Raw genomic sequence first — 24387 nt, forward strand, 5'->3', positions numbered from 1 at the left:
ACTCCAGCTCTCTATTTGGACCTTGTCTCATGTAAAGCGATTCTAACTCGTCTAGAAGTATTGTTCAATTATTTGATCGTCATGGCTTCTTCACTAGCTTGAGTTAAAGATATAGTCCCTACCATTCTCTTTTATCAGTGGCACACATACCAAGACAAGTCAACTGAGTTGTTTCAATTTGGGATGAGGGGTATATTGATGCACAAGTAATATAGATTGTCATAGTTTTAGTTTCATCTCTAGTGTTGCTCCGCTGCCATCAAGCCTGGACATTACCTCGACAGAGTCACGTCAGGAAGACAAGCATCACTCTGCTGCTAGCGATCCTAGAAAGTACCTCGGCAGAGTTACTTACTTCACCTCTCTATACAGGAAGCATTTATCTTCTTTTGCCTTTATTTTTTGTTTCATTTTTCATTTTTCAAATAACTGTGCATATGAACTTATTTATTTCATGAGGCGGAAGAGGGATCTTGACTTATTGAGAGAATAAGAGGTCGTTCCTTCATAGAAGGATATTTATGTATACCTCTGACATACTTGTTAATGTTTTCCTGCTCACCTTACTCTACTTGATTGAGTTGACAAGGGTTAACCAAAAATAGAAAACCAATTAGAGTAGGCGGTACTAGTTAAAATTGCAAGCGTTGTGGACTCACTCTGAAAGGAACATATTTTCCATCAAGGTATCGTTGACAAAACAAATATGCAATATCTTTATAAGGAGAGGGAATGTACAGATAACCAAATGTTGGTAGGTGTACAAGTCCTCTTGTATTTCACCCCGCTTGTCACAAGAAGCCAAACACAGTTTCATGGGAAATCTAATCCATGGGTGCAAAAACAAATAAACAAGCAAAGGAAAGAAGTAAGATGAAAGAAAAACAAAGTAAAATCAAAACAAGAAAGCAAAAGAAAACAGGAAAGAAAACACTTCTACTACTCCTAAGCTAAATAGTGTATGGGCCTACTCACATGAAGTGATATTTCCAATGCAGACACTGGTACATTGGTTGACCCATGTGAAGGATGGCATGGTTAACAAGAAAGATATTCAGGAAAACCGGAAAACAAGAAAGACAAAGAAATGAAAACCAACATGTTCGGAGTTTGAAAGTGTCCATATAAAATAAAATATTAAAATCACATGAAAGGTACTTTGCAGACTTATGATGTTGTTTTATCACATTGTGCATAGATGACAAGCATGTACACACTTTCAATCTTAAGAAACTAGAAAACATGCAGAAATAAGAAAACTTTCATTTCACAACATGGCTTGCTACGTATGACTCCTCCAATGTATGAGCGATAGGAACATGTGATTCTGGTGGAGGATGTGAAAGCTGTAGATCATATTGATTTTAAATGTGAACTAGAGAGTGATGAGGAGCTTGGGGTCATTCAACATATTTTTTATCAGAAGTGGAACTGACCTCAAGGTTATGAGAACCTGACATAACCATTAGCTCAGGTTGAAGTGCCTCAAGAGATTGTTGGGTTTCCACTTCGTCAGAAGATGGATAATCGAAGACCGATGGCTTAGAAAGACCAACATTAAGTAAATCAGAATCATGATCAAATGGATGAGTAAAAGGGTCACAAAAGTCACGATTAGAAAATTCGAGATGTACATTGGCATCCTCATGGTATGACGAATTATATAGAGGGGTTGATGAGAAACATAATTTTTCACCCTCTGAATTTCTAGAAATGAAATATGAGAGGTCAAGTGGACTCAGAAAGAAATATTTGTCCTCTCCACGATCAAATGACAGACTGACATCCTGTGTGTTATGTAAATGATTAGAAGTAGAGACATTCAGGGATTCATTTTCACAAGAAAAATGAGAAGTGGAAGAATCACAGAAGATGTCAGGATAGAACGGATGCGGTGCGGACAGAAAGAGGTCATCCTTCACCACAGGCTCTTCTTTAGATTCCCACACATACTCATCAGAAATGATAGCATAGGTTAGCTACTCAATACCAACTCTGTCAACAACTTGATCCTCATGAACATCACATGTGGAATCTGGAATGGATGAACACATCACATCAAAATTTGGAGGGTCAAAGAAACTAAAGGATGAAGGTTGAGAAAATGAGATCATATGACAACCATCAAGGTTGTAGCCCATATCTTCACAAAATTCCAGAGCAGGTGGGGTGGGAGGAGGTGATAGCTCAACAGCTTGGTTCGCAACTTCTCCCACCTCGCCCTACAGAGCTAGAGATGTCTAATGAGAGGAGGATGGAGGGTCACTTGTGATAGTGACCTTTTCCATCTTAGATTTGGAAGCTCTAACACTAAGGTATGTTGGGAGGGGTTTGAATGATTCTAACTCATGTGGATTGTTAGATATGTGAAGAAGATACTGAAATATTTCTCTCAGAAATTTCCAGTCAACTTCATCTTCTAGGAATTGAAAAGAAAGATTACGAAAGCATCACCAAAATTGAGCAACAGATTTATCAGGTGCTTTGCATAATTCCAAGATTTTAAGATTAGGTGCTTTATGGTCGAAACAAAAGAAAGCACAACCTAACTATCTGATCATGTGACTGAAAGAGTGAATAGAGGTTGCAAGCAATGTGAGACACCATTTCTTAACACACCTTTTGAACGTGTAAGCGAACATCCCATAGGAAATGTTGTCCGAGGGGACTTCATTCATGTCATAGAAACCTAGAAAGACAAATTCATGTATTAACAAGGCTATTATGCCTTCACCATCATATTTAATTCGTGACAAGTAATCGATGACATCCTACAACACTTTGAAATCATGACCATGAGAAAAACATGTCAGAGTTGAGATTGTGATGTAAGTCATGAATGATGCAGAGATTCAAAATAGACTTTGAGGGCTCATCTGTCATCTGGCCCTCCTTCTAGCGCCAAAAATGTTGATGGTTCTTGACCCGCCAACATTCAAGAGGATCTCCCTGGTAAGAAGTCCCAACTAGACCTCAGACCGTTTGGAGTAGGAATCCCAGTAGTGGGTGGTAATGTAGTGCCTTGACCGTGGTAGCAAGCAATGGTAAGTATGATGAATTTGGTCGAAAGCAAGTGTGTGACCTTTGAGTGAGTCAAGTGAGATGCATGGGGGGTTGTAACACACAAAGGGGGAAGAGGAAGTGCATCCCTTAGAAGCCTATAATAGTACGCAGCTTGAAAGGAACACACGAGCGGAGTGAGATCACAAGGTGGAAGTGGAATAGTCCACAAACCAAAGTGACGAGTTAATCCAACAACACAGATTCAACAATATTCATACAATTGCATAAAAAATAGTTCATAAGAAAATGCGTAAGTTAAACAACATAAATTGCTAAAGGAACCAGAATAGTCGAACTACATTAACAACATATGCATGAAAATGTGTTGGATCAGTTATATTATTAATTGAAAGTTCCATCCATACATACACCATTGATAGCCACTAGCCGCAATAGTGGAACATTACAGTCAACACCGCCTACTCCTCCAAATAATTGTACCCACTCTACATTGTGGAGAAGCCAAGGCTCGTCACAATACTCCCAAGCCTTCTCTAAGCCTAATCCTAGCCAAAAGCTTTGCTCCCAAATGCCTGTTATATGAGTTATGAGGTTATATTTATAACAAAGGGTGGGTTACCCTTAACATTCCCCTTTGACTCTTTGACTACCCTCATGACTCTTCAACTCCTTTACAAATAACACTTTACATTACATAGTGACTATTCACATTCTACTAATGACACTTGGAATTTCACTTACAAAATATTTACAAATAATATACAATTTCCACATATACCCATGTGGGACAAAATAGGCTAGAGTCATCCTAACAAGACAAAAACTATGACTCAAAATCTTGGGGAAAGACAAACTAGGAAGCATCCTCTTGATGATCTTCCGTGACGAACTAATACCAAGCTTGGTATTGTGCTATGGTGTCCACTTATTGTTTGGTAATGCCTTTCTGGAAATGGACTCTTGCCTCCATGGATTTTGGGTATATGGTCCTCGAGTCTTTATCCAACTCATCTTGAAGCATGCGTAGCATTGTCCTGAGTGTGGTTGGACCACCAATCCAATTCTGCATGTTTTCATTGCTCAGTTGCATGTCATTGTTGGTGGCCTCTCATATTAACTGCTCCATGTACCTGTCGACCTCCAACCGGACTTGGCTCTTCTAAATGGCTTGGGTGAGGGAACTAATTGAAGGGATCATGTGTGTCCTCACCATGACATCCAGACTCTTGAACAACCATGCATAGGAAGCCTCAATGCTACTGATGAGAAGAGGGAGCTGCTCATAATTCCATATCAACATCTAGATTTTTGTTTTGTCTAACTCTGCATGTGACTTCATTATCTTATGCAAGTAAAGTGGGGCTCCCTTGTATCTCATTGTCCATTCCTGTACATGTGCAATAGCAGCATGTATGTCCTTGAGAGTTTGGGAAATATTCATGCACCATTGTTGAAAACCATATATATGGACAATTGCCTTGTGCATGGTGACAAATCTGTCATAAAGTTTCTGCATGGTGGTCTTAAGAGTTGATACTTCAACAAGTATCACTTTCATTATCTCTGCCATAGTGAATCCTAAGGATTGTTTTGCCCTCTGCCTAGCCTCTTGAAATTCATTTTCCATCTATTCATTCTCTGCTAACAATAACTTGACATTTGAGCTCGTGGCTTATGCATAAGCCTTAGTGGCATCATCCATGGCAGCTGGATTCTTTCTAACCTTTGACACTATCACCCTTTCCTTCATGAATGCAGGTGATGTGTGATCATCCAGAAAATTCATTCCCCACGCATGTACAATCTTTTTATGCAACTCATCAAAGGATATGTTGTACACATCCATCACCAGATCATCATCAAGGAGGATAGCCTCTCCTTGCTCGCTCGAGACTAGTTTTGATACTGGAGGTAGTGGCGACTGTGGGGCGACCTTGGATACTCTCGGCATGAGGTCAATATCTTGGTCTTGCAGCTCCTCTGCCAACTATGTGTCCATCTCTTCAACCATTCTCTCAATTTTCTGAGCACGTTCCCGATCCTACAACTACTGACCCTCTTCTTCATCTACTAGTTGTTCTGACTCTTCAAGCTGTATTGGCACAATTTTCTCTATGATTGCACCTTTCCCTTCTTCTTGTTCTTGTTTTTGCTTCTCTTCCCTCTTTATCCTTCTTAGCTCCTATTCTTCTTTCAGCTTCTTCTCTATTTCTTGCAACTTCTTTTATGCTTCCTCCAACCTTTGCTTCTCTCTCTTCCTCCGTTATGCTCTCTTTATGCATTATTGCCTCTTTTCCTCCATTTCCAAAGCTTCTTTCTCAACGAGAGGATATTCTTTGAACTTGTATCTTTTCTCAGCCTCTGGGTTCCCGACAATATTCCTCTTACCCTTGTCCTTTTTTGGTTTACTTCTCACTGCTACTGTTGTTGTTGCTTCCTGCGGTGATGCTTCCTGCAGAGCATCTTTCCATTCTATAGCCATGTTGACCAATCCATTAAGCTTGGAGGAGATGTAACAGTACCTCCAAGGATCTTCCTCTACGCAATGCAATGCCCATGTATCCATCAATAATATACCTTCGCACAGTGGTTCTTGCATATACAGTGGGGATTATACGAATTGTAGTCTTTAGTGTTGAACTCAAACTTTTCTAAGTCATTGGCCTTGATATCCACATCCTTCAAACTCCTGATCTCGTACAATCCAATCCGCAAAGGAAGAGTAGGCCATGGTGCCTTCTTCCTCCTATGCAATCATGCTAATAAACCTGTCGAGATGTGATATGCAACCTCTTTCATGACCAAATTATCTGTGGAAAAACTTGGTAGCACATGGGAGGCTTCTCTCTGCCAAACATCTTGAGGAAGGTTCCCTTGGGTGAGGCATACCAATATTCAATGTTAAGTATTGCCTCCATCGCTTCTTGGGACATGCAGAGTGGATCTTGCTCAAAGATCAATGTGTAAACTAGGATGATGAAATTTTCAGATAGCCTTGCCATGACTCCTCAGTAGCTGCACTCAGAAAGAAAATCGTAATAAATATTCACAACAGTATCTGTTGGTGTCCATGTCAAACCCATGCCAGGAAACTGATGTTGGGCACATATTGCATCAAGTAGGTACGCGGACATATAGAATATTGCTTGATCATCCTTTGGTAGATTTCAAGAATTAGTCACATGCCCTTTCAGCTGAAGAGCCAATAGATCCGACCAATTGAATGGCCTTATGTCATTCACCAACTAGTCCAACACAACCACCCAATTCTGTGGAAAGGTCTTAGTGCTCTCTTGACTGTGTAGTCAACATGAAAATATGATCAAGAGATGGTAAGCCTTTTTGAGTGACTTAGTCTTGTAAACATGATTGGGTGTCAATCTGAACTTCGATGTCTCTTTTACTCAGTGCTTTATGATGTCTCTAGTGTTCACATTGTTGTGGGTGGCATAGAAAAGTGCATCCATGCAGTTCACCAGTTGTGGTAAGTGATACATCTAATGATAGTTTTCCGTCTTGACAATAGCAAGTTGTGTTCCACTGGCACTACTCAATGTCATTGTATCAATATCATTATGTGAGACAATCCAGTGAGTGATGTCCGCACATGGGAAGGTGGGGTACCTGCATGCAACCTTATATAAGCCTAGCAAGTGGATGTTGACATAGACCTATTGATCTTCTAGATATTCCTTGAAGCTCCCTACAAATATATCCTTGATTTCCTGCCATGTTATCTTCATGTCCTTCTCTATGAACAGTTGTGTCTACATAGACTGGAAAGTTCACTAACACCTATTCAACTACATCCCCAATGCTACTCGTGACAGTATCCTTTGATGCAGCTTTCTTGGAAGCCATGTTATCTGTGTTGTTGAAGAGTTGTTGAAAAACTGCCACACCTAGAGATAGAGAGGACACTTAGATTGAAACCAAAAGCACTTCAAGAATAGACCAAGCAACAAACTAGGCAACTGCGGGGAAGGATTGCACAATTTTGGGTCTCACTCGGTGAGTGACTGTCAGTTGGATTTGCGCATTGCATAGTCCCAGCTACGAGTGGGGAGGTGATGCTGACTGGAATTGCACAATGTGAAATTCAGTCTGACTTGATTTGGCTGGGACTGTGCATTGTGCAATCCCAGTGGCCAAGGCTTCGGGACTGGCTCCTGGAACTGCATAGTGTGCATTTGGAGCTAGGCCTTCGCAGCCTCTGCATAATCCCTGAAGCCAAGAAAAATCCTTGAGCTCCATAAATGCGTAGTGCATGCCAGGAAGAGCTAAATCTAGGCCAAGGAAGACCAGATCTGCCCAAGGGAAACAAGTGTAGGAATCAATCAAAACAAGTGTAGGAATCAATCAAACTGAATAATAATCAAGCTTATGGAGACAGTCGTTGCAACGATGACCGTTAGTGTAAAAATTGTTTTATTCATGCGACACTTAGGAAAGGTAATGAAAAACTTAAAAAAACACTTATACGACCTAAAACAAATCAAAATTCCAGTGGTTGTTTAATAAAACAGTTAAAACAACACTTACACAAGCTAAGGAAATAAAAGCGACAAAAAAGGTAGCAAAAGACTAGAAAAGCAAGACTTACCTGAAAATGTTTAGATGACTATGTCGAAGGTTCCTGGATCTCCTCGGGAATAATAGAGATCCAAGATCAAATGTGAAAATGATCTTTGGCAGCATCCATTAAATATATTTGGTTGATTTAGGGTTTATGAAACGGAGGACAAAAATCTAGAAAAAGCAACACATGGCGGCAGTTTCCAAAAATATCTCAAGTGTAACTCTAACTGCTAAAAGTAGATCCCTATTTTTTGGGGATGATTTTTTACTTTTTTTCCTTTTTTCTTTTTATGGAAAGGTTGTCATGCATGCACGAAGATATTATGCAATTCTAGGGAGAATTGGGCAACTCACTGGCACATGCATTGAGTAGTTGCAGAAGGAAAGTTTCTGTGCAATTCTTGGGTTGAGTGGCTCTGGCTGCCTCTCATGCTCTACAAAGTTTCCCAGTTGAAGGAAGACTACCAGCTGGGTCTGCACAATTCTAGAGGCAAAGATCATTGTTGGCTATAATTGAGCATTCTCTAAGATCAAGGTTGGTTACCCTCTAGGATTACACAGCTCACTAAGGCAAGGCTAGAACCGGGTTGCAACCAAGTCAAGATGTTAGCTTGTGGTTAAACAACAAATCAAGTAAGAAAATACAAGCTATAAATAAAAATATAAAAATTAATGAAACCACAAGTACCTAGGTCAGTGTGAGATCAACTGTTGGGATTTTAGTACGGAGGCTCCAAAAGGAAGTGTAGGAAAAATTTTGGAGGGTGGTTGTAGCCACTACAACAAGTCTTTAGGGGTGCTTCAATCATCAAGGCTTCAACTTATTCTTTGTTTTCAAATGATTCCTTTGAAGACCCTCTTTTCTTGAACTTATTTATGCATCCTTTTCATGCTATTCTTGAAACACCTGTGATTGTAATCTCTCATGGAAAGCAAACATCATCCTAAAAAATCCCCTATTCTAACATGTTTCATGCATATTTTCTATTCATGTATTATTAATGCGCTCGGGAGAAGTAAGGAGAAATTTTGGGAGAAATGGCACACTTAGGAGGATGAAGGGCTAAGGAGATGAAGCTTTAAGGCTTCGGGATACACTCAAGTTCTCAAGAGGAGAGAGAGAAACTCAAGGGAGGGTGTAGGGCGAAAGTATGAAGGATGAAGGATGAGGCTTCAGGCTTCCCATGGCACACTTTGAAAGGACAAAGGGTTAAGGAGATGAAGCTTCATGGCTACGGGATGCACTCATGTGATCAACAGGAGAGAGAGAAACTCAAGGGAGGGTGTAGGGAGTAGGTCTGAAGGGCAAAGGATGAGGCTTATGGGTTCCCAAGTGCGCTATGTGCTCAAGGGAAACAAAGAGGACACAGGGCGCAGAGATGAAGGCTAAAGGAAAAGGCTTAAGAGATTCAGGATGTGATCATGTGCTTAAGAAGGAAAAGGACAGTGTATGGTGCATTTCTAAAAGCTAAAGGGGTTAGGATTCAGGTCTTCAGAGTGTGCTCAAGGAGGGCGCACATCTTCAACTCGAACGATTGTGCTCAAAAGAAGACTTTATTCTTGAGGGCACAATTTGGAAAAAGGAAGGGGAATTATTATTAGGAGTCCTCTATGCTCTCTTCGAGGGTGCAGGGTTCACTTATGAATAATGAAGGATTCTTGATCAGGGCTTAAGAGTGTGTTTTTTCACTCCTAAACCTAATGGGTCCACTTTGCAACCAAAAATTGTCTAAGTGTGGAAGATGGAACAAGGGGCGAGCACAATGAGTATAGACATGATATCATGTTCAACACATAGCAACTCATCAGTAAAACTTAGATAATATTGAAAAATGATAAATCAAAATCAAAACTCTAGTTTACATACACTCCCCAAGTACCACAAACAAAGTGTGTGTGATTGTGACCAAAAGTGTCATTTTACAACAAACAAAGGTGTTGTGACCATGAAATGTACTAGAGATGTTCTAACCAATGTGATGACACTTAAGAATGATTAAGAACACTTGAAACAAATAAAATGACTTGACATGACACTTGATGACCAAGGTGACACTTGATGTGATAATTGAGTAGGCTCCAAAATTTAAATGTAGTGAAATTTTGGAGGGTGTTGTAATAGCGACAACACTTGGCGATACACTAGGAAAATTTCAGCTTCTCTGCATATGAATAACATTTCAGTTAAAGGATCATCCCTTTAGGAAGTATTAATTCACCAATTATATTTCCTTGACTTCCCCCTTTCGACCCAACTATATACATAGTACCTCACTTCCTTCCACTTGGTTCAAACACACACAAAAGAGATGTCATATCACAATTTTTTCAATTTAGGAAAGGGTAATGTGCGCGGTGATTTTAAGATATTCAAAGTATGAGTTTCATCTCTAATGTTTCTCAAATGCCAGCACGTCTAGATAGTACCCCAACAGAGTCACTACAAGAGAACAAACATTGCTTCACTACCAGTAAGACTAGATAGTACCCCAATGAAGTCGCTTGCTTCACCTCCCTGCATAGGAAGCCTTTCTCTTCTTTCAACCTTTATTTATTTGTTTAATAGGACTGTGCTTCAACACTTATTATTTTCAATGGGAAGAAGAGGGATCCTGACTTATTGAGAGAAGAGGAGGTATCCCCTTCATGTAAGTGTTTTTAAACCTCTGATATTAGTTTTTTCGCTTAATATTTTCCCCTTCTCCTTCTCTACTAGATTGGATAAGGATGTAACACACAAATAGATATACACCAACTTGAGGAGTTTATATACTAGAATAGATGTGAATCTAATAGGTTCCCTCAATGTTTCCCTTTTGTATGTATCATATTTTATGTCTGGACTTAGCTCAACCTATGGAGTCTTCCCCAAAGAAATAAGAAGAACAATCGATAGCCAAGTGTTGTGGTTGTCACATTTTCTCTTTATTTCACCACAAATTATTTTGATCCATGCACTTTTCACACAAGACCTTGTTTATGTACAATGACCCAGACCAAAAACAATATAGGACCCAACTTGACATGACACACATATAACTAACACAGATGAAAATAAAGAAAACATAAGAATTTTTTTTACAGGAAACACAACTTAGAGCTGCTATTGGAAATAATATTTCAAATATCAACCATTTATGAGAAGAGGATCAATCCTCCCATCTAAGGATTTTAGCTTGAAAGTATTATGTCCAAGATTTTCTCAATGGTGAAGGGGCCAATCACAAATGCTGGAATTTTGTGTGTTTTCCTTTCTCTTCATGGGTTTTGTCCCACTTCAATGCTAAGTCACCCACATCAAAACTCTTTGTCCCTACGGATTTCTAGTCGAACCAACACTTAATACAGTTTTGATGGATGATAAATATTTCTCTAGCTTTGAGCCTTTCTTCCTCAAGTTTAAGCAAGGTGTTTATCCTGCTTTGAACTAGAAGGCAAGGTATACCTTGGGACTCTTAGGAGAGTTTCAAGGCTAGGAGCTACAAGTTCGGAGGCAAGATAACTTATTTGTGGTGTACTAGGAAGTACAGTGAGGTTTTGAGGGAAGGATTTGGAGTTACATGGCCAAACCATAATGCATATGTCAAAGCATTGTGCCAGTTCCTTTTCTCAGAGAAAATGGTTTTCTTAATTATGCAAATGAGATTTTTGTTTGTTTATTCAGCTAAACCATTTCCCTATGGGTAATAGTTAGATGCATGCTTTAATACAAAATTATTCTCTAATGTGAATTCATAAAGTTTCAATGAAGAATAATAAGTCACATTATCAAAGACAAGAGATGCTGGAACGCCAAACCTGGATATAATGTTATGCTTCAAGAAGCAGATGACTTCCTGGTTGTTAACTTGTCTTAAAGGAATTGTTTTTTTCACTGATTAAAATAATTTTTCATTGTTAGAGTGTATCGGTGTTGCTTTGACAAATGTGCAAATATTTCTTTGATAACATCTAGTCCCCACTATTGGAATGTTTCCTCGACTACTACTGGTAATAGTGGGATAGATGAATTATGATCTCGACCAACACATCTTTGCAAGTTGGTCACTTTCAAGCATAAGCATGATCATCTTTGAATAAGATGGGCCAATAATAACCAGCCCTCATTACTTTATGTAAAATTGTGTCGCCTGCATAGTGACCACCTACCGATCACTCATATAGATATTTTAGTACCTTCTTTGTGTCTTTAGGCTCAAGGCATCTTAGCAAGACACCATTGTGGTGCTTTCTGAAAAGCACTCCATGAAAAAGCAAATAGGATAGAGCTTTAAGGAGGATTTCCCTCTTTTTTTTATTTGAAAAATGTGTGGGAAAGGTTTCATTCTCTAAGGAATTGTTGTATGTATGAATATCATGATGCTGTAAATTTTTCCTGGGAGCTTGTTCAACATTATACATTTCGATTTCCTACTCCCAACATGAAAGATCTTGCTCAGGAGCATCTCTCGATTTGGTTGCAAGTTGACAGAGGCTATGACCCTTAATGATATGAACCGGTTTAAACTCCATATCATATTCGTGTAAGCAGGTCATCCAATTTTCCATCTTCTCACCCATCTCTTGTTGCGCAAAGAGTGTTATGACCGCTAGATGAGGCACAATGATCATGTGAGCTTTAAGGATATAGTCCTTGAAATATTTTATTGTCTTATACATAGCATACACTTGTTTATTGATGGAAGAAAAATTAATCTCTAACCCCTGTAAGCCAACGCTCATAAAATAAATAGGTCATTCATTCCCTTCAACATCCTTCTGAGTCAATACGACCACAATAGATGAATCCAAAGAAAAAGTGTAAAGCAAGAAATCTTTGCCATAATTAGGACTAAATAATGCAGGTGCATCCGCAATAACTTGTTTAATTTGAGAGAAAGCATCCTTTTCCATTTTATCCCATTTGTAAGTCACATTTTTCTTAATCATCTCCTATATAGGTTTAACTATCTGAGCATAATTAGAGATGAAATTTCGCATGAAATTAATCTTCCCTAAGAAATATTGCATAGCTTTTTTATTCACTGGGAATGGGAATTGAGTTATATATTTTACCCTTTCGGGGTCAATTTTGATTCCACGCTTTGCAATGTTGTGTCCTAATAGAGTACCTTTTGAAACACAAAATATTATTTTCTTTGGATTGAGATAAATCCCATATTTATGACACCGCTCAAATATTTTCTTCAAATTACATACATGATCTAATATTATTTTGGAAAACACAGTTACATCATCCAAATAAACAACTACACTTTGGCCAATCAAGCCATGGAAAGCAATGTCCATCGATCTTTGAAAAGTAGCACCAATATTGATAAGTCAAAATAACATACACTTAAAATAAAATTTTCCCCACTTGGTTCTGAAGGTAGTTTTGAGATGATCTGGTTCAACCACTAGCACTTGATTATAGCCAAAAAAACCATCTAGCAGCAAGAACGTCTCAAACCCAAATATTGTTTGAAGGATCTATTCCATTGATGGCAGCAGGTAATTATCTTTATTTGATTCTTGGTTGTGGTTTTGAAGGTCTACACATAACCTTATCTCACCAGAATTATTTCTGACTAGGACCAAATTGGAAACCCAAGTGGAATGTCTAACCTTGAAAATCACCTGAGCATCCAACAACTTCCTCAATTCTTTTCGATTCATGGGTTCTAGCATTGGATGAAATTTCCTTAGCTTATGTTGAAAAAGTTTCACCCCTTCTTTAATTGGAAGGACATACTAGATGATACGAGTATCATATGTCTTCAAATCATCTTAATTCCATGCAAACACATCATGTTACTGTTTGAATAGGAGAATGAATGCTTGTCATTCTTGTGGAGAACAACATGTACCGAGGTTTACATATTTTGGATCTTCCTGAGTTCCATAGTTTACTTTTTCGGATGATAGCTTCGATATATGAGTCTTATTATTAATTGGTCCTCTGGACTGGTTTTGGAGGTTATATAATTTTTTTAGGGACACTATGCCTTTAGGCATAGTATTTCCTTTCATTATATTAGATGCCTCCTGCAAAGCCTTTTCATGTTCATCATCTTCAATGGAAGAATCTTTGAACACGTCTGCATTAGCCATAAAATGCAGTATTTGTTGGTCATCATTGAGAAAATGAAAATTAGTGACATTATCAGGCACAAAAGGTTTATATATAATCTCTATAGGAAAGGCATTTGTCAACGGTGACATTCTAGCAGCTGCATTAGCTAATGCATATGCTACAACATTTCTAAGCATAGGAACAAAAATGATAGTAAAAGCTTTAAAATAATTAATTAGTAGCCATACCTCTTGTTGGTAGTTTTTAAGATTTGGTGAAACATAGTGTATAATATCTCGTACCTAACGAGTGACCACTTTTGAGTCACCAATTACCTTTAGCAATTCTACCTTTAGATCGATCGCTTTCTTTAGCCCAAGTATGAGTACTTCATATTCGGCAGTTTTATTCGTACACTCAAAATCCAAATGAAATCATAGGATGCACTTCTTATTGTGTGGGTCTATAAGTATGCAACCAACTCCAGATCCATCCTTCATTTTAGAGCATTGAAGTACATAGTCCATATATTATTAGCTACTAAATTTGTTCTTATAATATTATTAGTGTTATGTACATCTATATTACAGGATTCATTAGACCTAGTTAGATTACATGGAAGGATATCCAACTATGTATGAGATGGGACGGGTAATGGTTGTGCTTGATAACACCCGTGATCAGTTTCCAAAAAACAATTTCCAAAGATCAAATCAGCAAAGGCAACAGACCCATTATGACCCTCAAGTGGTGTCATAGTGTATTTCATTTATGGTTCACTCTCCACTCGAATCTAGTTGTTTCAACCCTTATGTGGAATCCATAAGTGTGACCAATATGTAGCAAAATACCCTTGTAATTTACTAGACCAGTCTCAACTCAAGTGTACACCATAGGCTTCAGATGTCCACAATTACAATGCTTATACATTGGTGGACTTGGTGATCATATTATAATTAGATAATAATAATATTTAGTTCACCAATGGCTTGGACAAGGGATCTATCCAACTAAATGATTTGTGCATTGGTTTAATCCCATTTAGCGTTAATTTTATTATTATCAGATAATGGCATTACATTTGTAGATGCACCTGAATTGACTAAACAATTATGGACATTGTAATTAAAGATTTCAAAAGTTAATAAATATGGGGCCAAAGATTATTAGTACATCATTTACCACAGATCATTTGAGAGTACCAAAAGACTTACCAGACACCTTTTGAGAAGTAGAAGCTTTGTTACCTACTGAAGGTTGTGAAAAGGCTTGGAAAAGCAGTTCACACAGGCTTGTTATCTTTGTGGGCTCAAATATGGAGATGTTGGTGTGATCTCTCTTCAAATATTCAACTATGCTATAATCAATCATTTCACTTTTAGCAGGAAATGTTGAAGTGTCTAGAGGAGTAGCTTTATTTGTCACTTCTAGAGTGATGGACTTGCTTTTGTTGTTGGAAGAAGTGTTTTTAGAAGTAGTAGCATTCCCAAGCAATATTGAACAATGGTGAGATCCGTATTAACAATTTCTCCTTCAATTTCTATCTTGTCAACTCCTATTCAGAAATAGGCCATTGGATCCTCAATTTATATCAACCATTTTGTTTTTAAGGAGGGGCTTCACTTTGCGGTGGTGCTTCAACACTCTTCTTATCAGTATTGAGAACAAAATCAAAAGCATTAACTACATGTCCTATAATTTCACTTTCCTCAACCACTGCAGGTTCATTTGTTTCTTCCATGTGCTCATACTACTCATCTTCTAGTAATGTATCAATAATATGTGTAACCAAATCATTCAAGTTGTGGTTCCATTGTGGCCATGTTTTCTCTAAAAGTCATTCCTAATGGAAGTAACAATAGTTATCCATGCCTATACTTTCAATATTCAACACAACGTTTGAACTCTGGGTAGATTTAGATGGGCGATTGTTGTTGTTTTTACTTCTAAATGGGAAAGGCTTGGGAGGCTTGCTACTAGTAGAGGTATTGCTTGACCTTCTCTTTAATTATGAGACCTCATTGATGAGTGCCTTTAAAGATCTGGTCAAGCTACCAATATCCACTGAATCCTTTTCTTTAGCCTTGCTTGAAGAAGGCTAAGACTTATTTCTGGTATCCTTTGAGGCTTTGGATTTATCATCATCTGTAATAACTCCATTGACATGCAAGTATTTCTCCATGACAATTTCTTCCCCAAAGTTTAGAGCCAATGTCTCCTTTGTAGGTCATTTAACAAAAGAGGAAATGTTTGTAGGAAAGGAAGTTGTGTATTAATCAATGGTAATTGAATCATTGGGTTGTGTATCTAGGGGGGGAATTTTTCAATATATTGTTAAACCTTTGATTGAAATCCTTAACCTTTTCCTTTCCCCCATCTTAATGTTTCCGAGCCCCTTTAACAACATGGTGGGAGTCTTGTCATCAACAATTTTCTCCAAAAACAATTTCTTAAACACCCTCCAACCATAGACTGAATTAACAGGTAGACTATGGTACCATGATGTTGCTCTACCTTCTAATGTAATAGGAAAATTCCTACAAGAAACATCATCATACCGTACCTCTAGCATCTGTAGATGCTTGTAGAAATCATCGATATGATATTCTTCCTTAGTCTTCTTGTCAGGATTGAACATTGATAACAAATTCTCCAGATTTTTAGGAATTTTATGAAGGTTATCCATAAGAACAAGTGGCAATTGGGCCATCCGATCCAAGTCCTGATCAGCCATGTCTTTGACTCTTTGCTCCTCCTCCTTTTCTGAATATGATGAGCCTTCTCCTTCACCATTTAAACTGTCGTTAAACTCAAAATCAACTCCCGATTGTTCAACATCAGAAAGAACAATATTTTCCTCATACTCTTTATGAATGGGTGGAAGCATCTCTTACTAAAATGCGTGTTCTAATGACTCTACTACCTCCTCAATAGTGGTGAAAATCAAAACTTCCACCAATGCAACTAACTTACCAATGCGAGTTGTTTCTTTCTTCTTAGGATGATGACAAAGATTATGAGAAATAAGGAGTAAACTGGTATCTTTTGCAAACTGACAGGTAATAGGTTGAAGTTCCTAGATTTATTTGTAGGTAACCCCGTAAGAAAACTCCATACTAGGTTGAGAAGGCCCTCCTACTTCAAGAATAGGAGTTGGGATAGTGCTCAAGATATTACTGTCTTATCCAGAGGATGAATGATTGGGATGTGTAGAGTTATCAACCATAAAAAAATGGTTCCCTCCTAGCTGTAGAATGTTGATGGTGCTAGATACTACCAACATGTAGGGGATCTCCCCAATATAAGTTCCCAGTTAGACCTTACGCCATTTAATGTAGGAGTCCCATCCGAAAATATGACCTGACTGTCATTTACTTAAAGGTTTTCCTTGGCTTAAGCAATTAGCATGAGAGAGAAGCACACATGTGCTTTTGAATGAGCAAGAGAGTGTGCCTTGTGAATGTTCAATTGTAGATGTATCAAGGTTCTTTCACTGCAAGGGGGAAGAAAGTGAGCCTCTAAAAGATAAGTAATAGTACTAATCTAATGGAGACACACACATGGATAAGAAAGACTCGTCTAGCATCAAGTGAAATAGTTCACATAGATGTGACGATTGTTACAATCATTACAACACATTTCCAACAAGTTAAGAACCAAAGCCACTGAAATAGTTCAATTACTTTGGTACATGTGAAAGCCAACATGAATCATAAAAAATACAAGAATAGTCTTAAAACATTCACAATTCATGCATTAAAATGTGTTGTCCAAAAGGATTCAAGTATTAAGAAAAAGTTCCAAGATACATACGTACAATGAACATCACTAGCTCCAATATTGGAGCATTAGAGCCACTACTTGCTCCCAAAAAGTACTATCTCTATCTCTCTAATGTCTAGTGAGAAAATCCAAGGTTAAAATTCCCTTACTTGAGTAATGATGATCCTTTTATAACTTAAGGCATGACTTTTCATATCCTCATGACTCTTGAGTTTCCAACTTCTAATGATCTTTGGACTTCTAGAACCCTTGGAATACCAAACGAATTTTGGAATTACATATGACTCTTGGAATTACATGTCTTTTGGACTTATATACATGGATTTTTGTCCATACATGACTCTTGGACTTCCACTAAGTTTTCTTTACAATAATTAAATTATTACATAATAACTTCCACATCATCGTGTGATGAGGACATGACAAGTTAGTATCATTAATGACTGGGACTCATAGTGACTAATGACATGGACTTTCTTCAATAGGTGACATGGATGCCACTTGTATCTTTTCCCTTGCATGTATATTCCAAGCATTGATGTCTTCATCCTCCAAAGGGTCTTTGATATGATGGAGTCCTTAGGGGTGCTTCAATCCTCAAGGCTTCAACGTGTTCCTTATTTTCAAATGCTTCCTTTGACTACCCTCTTTTCTTGATATTCTTCATGCATCCTTGCCATGTTATTCTTGAAACACCTACAACTGCAATGAATCATGGCAAGAAAACATCATCCTAAAAAATCTCCTATTTTAACATGTTTAATGCAAAATTTCTATTCATGTCTTATAGTGCACTTGGGAGAAGCAAGGGAACTTATGGGGGCGAGGGCACACTTCAAAAGGCTAAAGGGTTGAGGAGATGAACCTTTAGGGCTTCGAGATGTGCTCATGTGCTCAAGAGGAGAGAGAAAAACTCAATGGAGGGTGCAAGTACGAAGGATGAAGGATGAGGCTTCGAGCTTCCCAATTGCGCTATGCGCTCAAGGGAAACAAGGAGGGCATAGGAGGCAGAGATGAAGGCTGAAAGAAAAGGCTTCAAGGTGCACTCATTTGCTCAAGAAAGCAAAGGATAGTGCAAGTTACATTGGTGAAGGCTAAAAGGGTTAGGATTTGAGTCTTGAGAGTGTGCTTATTCTCTCAAGGAGGGCACACTTCTTCGAGTCGAAGGAGTATACTCAAAGGAAGACTTGATTCTTCACGGCATAGTTTGGAACAAGGAAGGGAATCGATGCTTAGGAATGCACTATGGGCTCTTGGAGGTCATAGGGAACACTTTTGAACAATGATGGATTCCCGATCAGGGCTTAAGAGTGCACTTTTTCCCTCCTAACCCTAATGGGTTCACTTTGCAACCAAAAGTTTTCTAAGTGTGGAAGATAGATCAAGGGGTAGAGAAAATCAGTTTAGACATGATATCATGTGTGACACATACAAAATCATCAATAAAACTTAGACAATATTGAACAATGATAAATAAACCATCAAAACGCTAGTTTACATACACTCCCCAAGCACCACAAACAAAGTGTGTGCGACTACGACCAAAAGTGTCATTTTACAATAAACAAAGGTGTCACGACCATGAAATGTACTATATATGTTCTAATCAATGCGACAACACTTAAGAATGATTAATAACACTTGAAGAAAATAAAATGACTTGACATGAAACTTGATGTGACAATTGAGTAGGCTCCAAAATTTAAATGTAGTGAAAATTTGGAGGGTGTTGTAGCAACGAAAACATGAACCAACATGCTCTCTACTATATTTCTCTCTATGCGTGTTTCATTTCCTTTTATTTCCTTCATTTCATTCATTGTACAACCCAAATAATTGGTGTCAGAGCAATTTGTTCCTTGTTGTTTCTTGATGCATGTTCCTGAAGAGTTCAAAGTACAAAGAGATGGGTCTTGAGTTAGTTTCATGTAGGAGTTGTTATAGCTCCTAGAGAAAACCCCTAGGTTGAGGAGAGGTCAATGCCTAGGACATATTAGTGTCTCTTGAAGATAATTCATTGATGTTCAAGAGATAAATGTAAAATGATTTTAAATTTGGTTCAATTAACTTTCACAGAGGCAGATTCAAACATATACATAAACAATATAGATCATCCCAAGAGTTAATGTTCAATTCAAGTGGCCTACACACAATAAATGCAAATTAATTTATCATTGCATTAAAGGAGGGAAGGAGAAAAATAATAAAGGAACTCGATATAGAGGATTGGACAAACCCAAAATCCTAAACAGTAAATCCCAATAGAATCATGAAAGAATAAGGAAATGAAGTGCAGAAATTATGGAGCGCATTTTAAGGTTTCAAACTTAATATTTCATGGGTACTTTCTACTACAATATAACGTATTAAATATGCAATATCACAGGTATTGTATCCTACAATATAACATAAGTAAATCCATGATTTATGAGTGAATCCAACAGCTACAACTTACACAGTTTATGATGAAGAGAAACACACATGAAGTGATAAACAGAGGAGGAACACATAATACACATTCCTATGGTTGGAATCACCAGGTATTATTCATTAACCTTTAAAAATGGATTCCGTATCACAGGATCAAACTGTTGAAATTTGTAGAACAATTACCACCTCAGGAACAAGCAATTGAACCAAAAGTTGGAACCTCTCTCTAAAAACAAATATTGGAATCACTAAAAAGACATAATTCATAATCCCTGAGAACATAATTTAGGAACCTTTCTAATGATTTTATTCTTCCCTTTTATAGGGAGAAACCAAAATAGAGATGACTTACAAAATATATGAAAATTTTATAGTTGTCTAAACTACACAATTGTCTGAGCGTGCGACTAGCCTGACTGTCATAATGATTACCTAACCGACTCGATTCTTTTCTTGATAATGAAATAATTAACAAAACATGAGAAACAGAAGGTGTCATGATTAACACAACAAAATATATCCATTTATACTCCTCTGGTTTCCTCTGATTAGACCATGCCTCTGCCATTGCATTCCTCCACAGTTACCGATCAATTCGCTTGTCGCTTTCTCCCTTTAACTGCTTGGATTGTCACTCTTTCTTGAGCAGGTCGTGATTTGGTGTGGTGGAGTGGAGGTGTTATTCAACTTAGCTTCTGACTCATCCATTTTTTATTACCTTTGTGTTGCAGTACCAGGGCCCAATACATCCTATAACATTGCCATAGTGAAACTTCAGAGTCGCAATGCATCGTAACTTTATTTTAAATGACATCACGAAAACACAAATTTCTGATGCATTTATCCCCTTTGTGTTTAGCTCCTTATTAATTATGCATCATAGAACCACTACACGTGACCACCAGTATCATTCTTAGGGGCTACAGTATCAAACCCTTCATCCATCATAACTCTATTTAAAATAAAAGTTACGAAATCGTAACATTCTGAAGCTCTTCGCCTTTTTTCTCTCAACCCTCTTATCGCAATTCCACCATATGACCAGGGGTCATGACCATGAGCTTGGCGCTTGGGTGCTAAATCCTTTAGGCTCCTATCAGGGGCCTATTTCCCTTTGTAATCATGCTCTTCCCTTGGTTCTTTTGAATGCTTGTGACCAAATGCCTCTCCACATCGGAGCTCCTTTCATTGGAAGTTCCCCCAATTGGAATTAAAACAAAGTTACGATGACTCTTTCCTCCAATATTCTCTATATCACCTAGGTGTTTAACCCATTCTATGTCCCTATTCCTTTGATTCCTCATGACAAAATGCCACTTAACATTGGATCCCCTTCATCATATTGGAATTTTTTATAAAACAATTTGATAGGAGTTACGAAAACTCCATCCTCCAAAAAACCGACCTCTGAAATGATGTCACACTGATGTCATCATATCCATGTGGAACCTCATTAAAGGTAACATGTGTCACCTATATTTACCCCATTATGCCCTCCAAAATGTCGAAACTAACTACCATGTTTCCACCACACGACCACTTCATTCTAACGTCATTTTCCTCGTCATCTTCTCGAAGCCAATTATCTCCTGCCATGTTTCGTCTCAAAGGAGAGAGACTTGGGGTCCTTGGTTTTGTGACGATTTCCTTTGTATTTCTATTCTCCTCACACTTCAGTGCTTATAACAAAATTCAAATTTTTATAGAGTTCGAAGTTCTAAAATGATTGACCCTTCGAAATTCGGGTTTCGATGTGCCTTCCTTTCGATTCCCTACTCCAATATTCCATTTCGGGTTCAATTTTTAAATAGATCACCAAGGTACCTTATGCTCTGACCTCCAATATCCCAAAGTGTAAATATCAAGTTACGATAATTGTCTCTGAATTTCAGCTCTTCCTTTTTTGGCTCTCTTCTGAATTTTGGCTCCCGATTTTGAGCTTTGCCTTTGGCTAACCAATATTTCACCCATCCTCTTCTATACTACGGATGAAAATAGGACCATTTGAAATAATTATGAGAGGGTATGACAGGTGACAACATCAAATCCAATTAGGGGCAATGTATTGCAAGCAATGCATTGAGAACCTGAAGATTAGTGCCTTCTATCCATTGGGCATGTAGCCATTTTATTCAAGTAAATAAAAAGAAAAAATAGAAGCAGTAAGAAACTAAATCATTACTGGTATGTATAATGGATCACCAATATATAGAATGGATGAAAATGGACATACTTAATGTTGGAAATAAAACTTGAGAAACTACCCATTCACAGACGGTTTAAGCACCTCACTATCCAAATTTTCCAACAAGAAGGTGTTGTTTCCTTTGGCTTCAAATACCTTGAGTCCAAACCACAAGGGATCAAACTTCCCATGTTTTCATTTTTCTTCTCTCCTAACATCCCATATAAGCACCAAATATCTTGGCTATAAGGATTTTTCCCTTTCCCTTTTGTAAAAAAGGCCTTCATCTTTTCCTGATATTTAATCAGATTATGAGTTACCTCCCCCCTGGTTTCTTGAATTTCTACTAGATGATTTATTCTCATGGTCAGAAAATTTGGCTCCTCCTCAACATCCTATAGAATTTAGCCATTGGCATGGATAGTTGGACAAGGAAAATGGAAACCTTTCCATATACCAATTCAAAGGGAGACTTCTCGATTGACCTCTTGGTAGTGCCTTTGTTGGCCCATAAAGTTAGCTTCAATTGTGAGTCCCAGTTTTTCTGATTTTCTGATATGGTCTTTCTTAGAATACTCACTAGAGTTTTATTTGAAGACCCAACCTGTCCATTCCTCTATGGGTAGTAGGTGGTGGAGTACCCCACAGTGATGTTGTACTTTTGGTAGAAACCAAGAAACTTGGCAGACTTAAACATGTGAGAATTGTCAGTGATAATATTCCTTGGACAACCAAATCTGTGAAGGACATTTTCCTCCATAAAATTAATAACCACTGTATCGGTTTCCTTCCTTGTTGGGATGGCCTCCACCCATTTCGTGAAATAATCAGTGGTTGTAAGTATCCATTTTTGTTTACCACTGGATGGTGGGTGTAATTCTCCAATGAATTCTAACCCCCATTTTATACAAGGCTCCTCCACAAAAACAAGGATCAAAGGGAGGGGTGCCAACTTATGCTTCTCTACAAAAATATGACATTTCTTACAGGATCTGACATAAGCATGAACCTCACCAAACAACTTGGGCCAATAAAAACTTGCTTTAAGGATCTTATGGGTTGTGTCTCTCGAGTTGTAATGTTCTCCACAGATACAGTTATGGAATTCATTAATCACCTTATGAATCTTTTCTTCTACCATCCATAAAAGAAAAATCCCCACCGGGTCCTTCCAGTGCAACCGACCATTTGAGTTACACTAAAAAATGTCACCATGGCTATTTACAGTTAGTATGGCTCTATCAACAGTCATGCTATCCTCTTAGGCAAGTCTTATGCCTCTGCTCTCCATGTCAAACTCCAAAAAGAGAGAAAGTCTTTGTAAATGTATTTATCTCTGGGTACGCAGGTTCTCTCAACCTTACCTGCGGGTACGCACCCAATGTTCACAAAAGCTGCGTACTTGTACACTCTGTATATAAAGGGGCAGGTGCGTCCCCCTGTAAAGGTCAAAATGCGCAAGTTTCATCTTTAAAAAGTTACTTGTGGTCATTTCTAGAGCATTCTAGAAGGTTGTTCGACGTGTATTGAGCGCCTCCAGATGGTTCATGTACCCCTACCAAAGAGGAACTTATCCCATCAATAAGGGAGCTATCCCATCCAAAGAGGGGATTATCCCATTGATGGTGGACCTGAATAACTTCCTCTAGACCACTATAAATACAGGCATTGGGCCAGAAGGAGGGGAGGTTGGAAGCTAAACATTTCTAAGGGTAGATGTTGCTGGAATTAGGACTCCCATTTAGAAGCTTGTGAGGAGAGATTGCCATCTTTGCTTGTTCTATTTGGAAGTGGGTGAGCTTTGTCAAAGTAAAGGAGAACTCTTGATGGACCCTGGGAGGGACTTGCACAACACCAAGGCTCAGGTTGTAATTGTTCCTTTTGTTTCCTATTAATGCAAATGAGTCCATTCTTCTCAATAACTTGTTATTTATGAGTTGTTTCATGTACTCCTTGGTCTATGTGTTAAATATGTTTTATTCTATGAGATTATCAAGTGCTATTTAATTGTTTGATTGTTAGTGGATGCAGGTTTCAAAGTGAAGGAGGAGCTCATCCGGATCAGCGGAGCTGGACTGCTACAACAGCGTTGGATTACAGGTAGGATCTAAACACTTGATTTCTTATATAGTAAATGCATGTTTAGAGAAGGATTGCTCTTGTTTGTCTTGTTTGTCACTAGAGAGTCTTAGGCTCCTAGGGAGGTTGGTTGTGTCCGCACTATCGACTCTTTCCGCCTGACAAAATGGCGACTCCGCTGGGGAATCCATTGATGTGAAAGTCTTTTCCTTTGAATGAACTTTGCTCTGAGAAAATTGGTTTATTTTTCTGG

Source organism: Pinus tabuliformis, chromosome 8 (genome assembly GCF_031772625.1).
Source record: "Pinus tabuliformis cultivar Carrire ecotype Pingquan chromosome 8, CPIR1, whole genome shotgun sequence".
In the NCBI taxonomy this organism is placed as follows: domain Eukaryota; kingdom Viridiplantae; phylum Streptophyta; class Pinopsida; order Pinales; family Pinaceae; genus Pinus; species Pinus tabuliformis.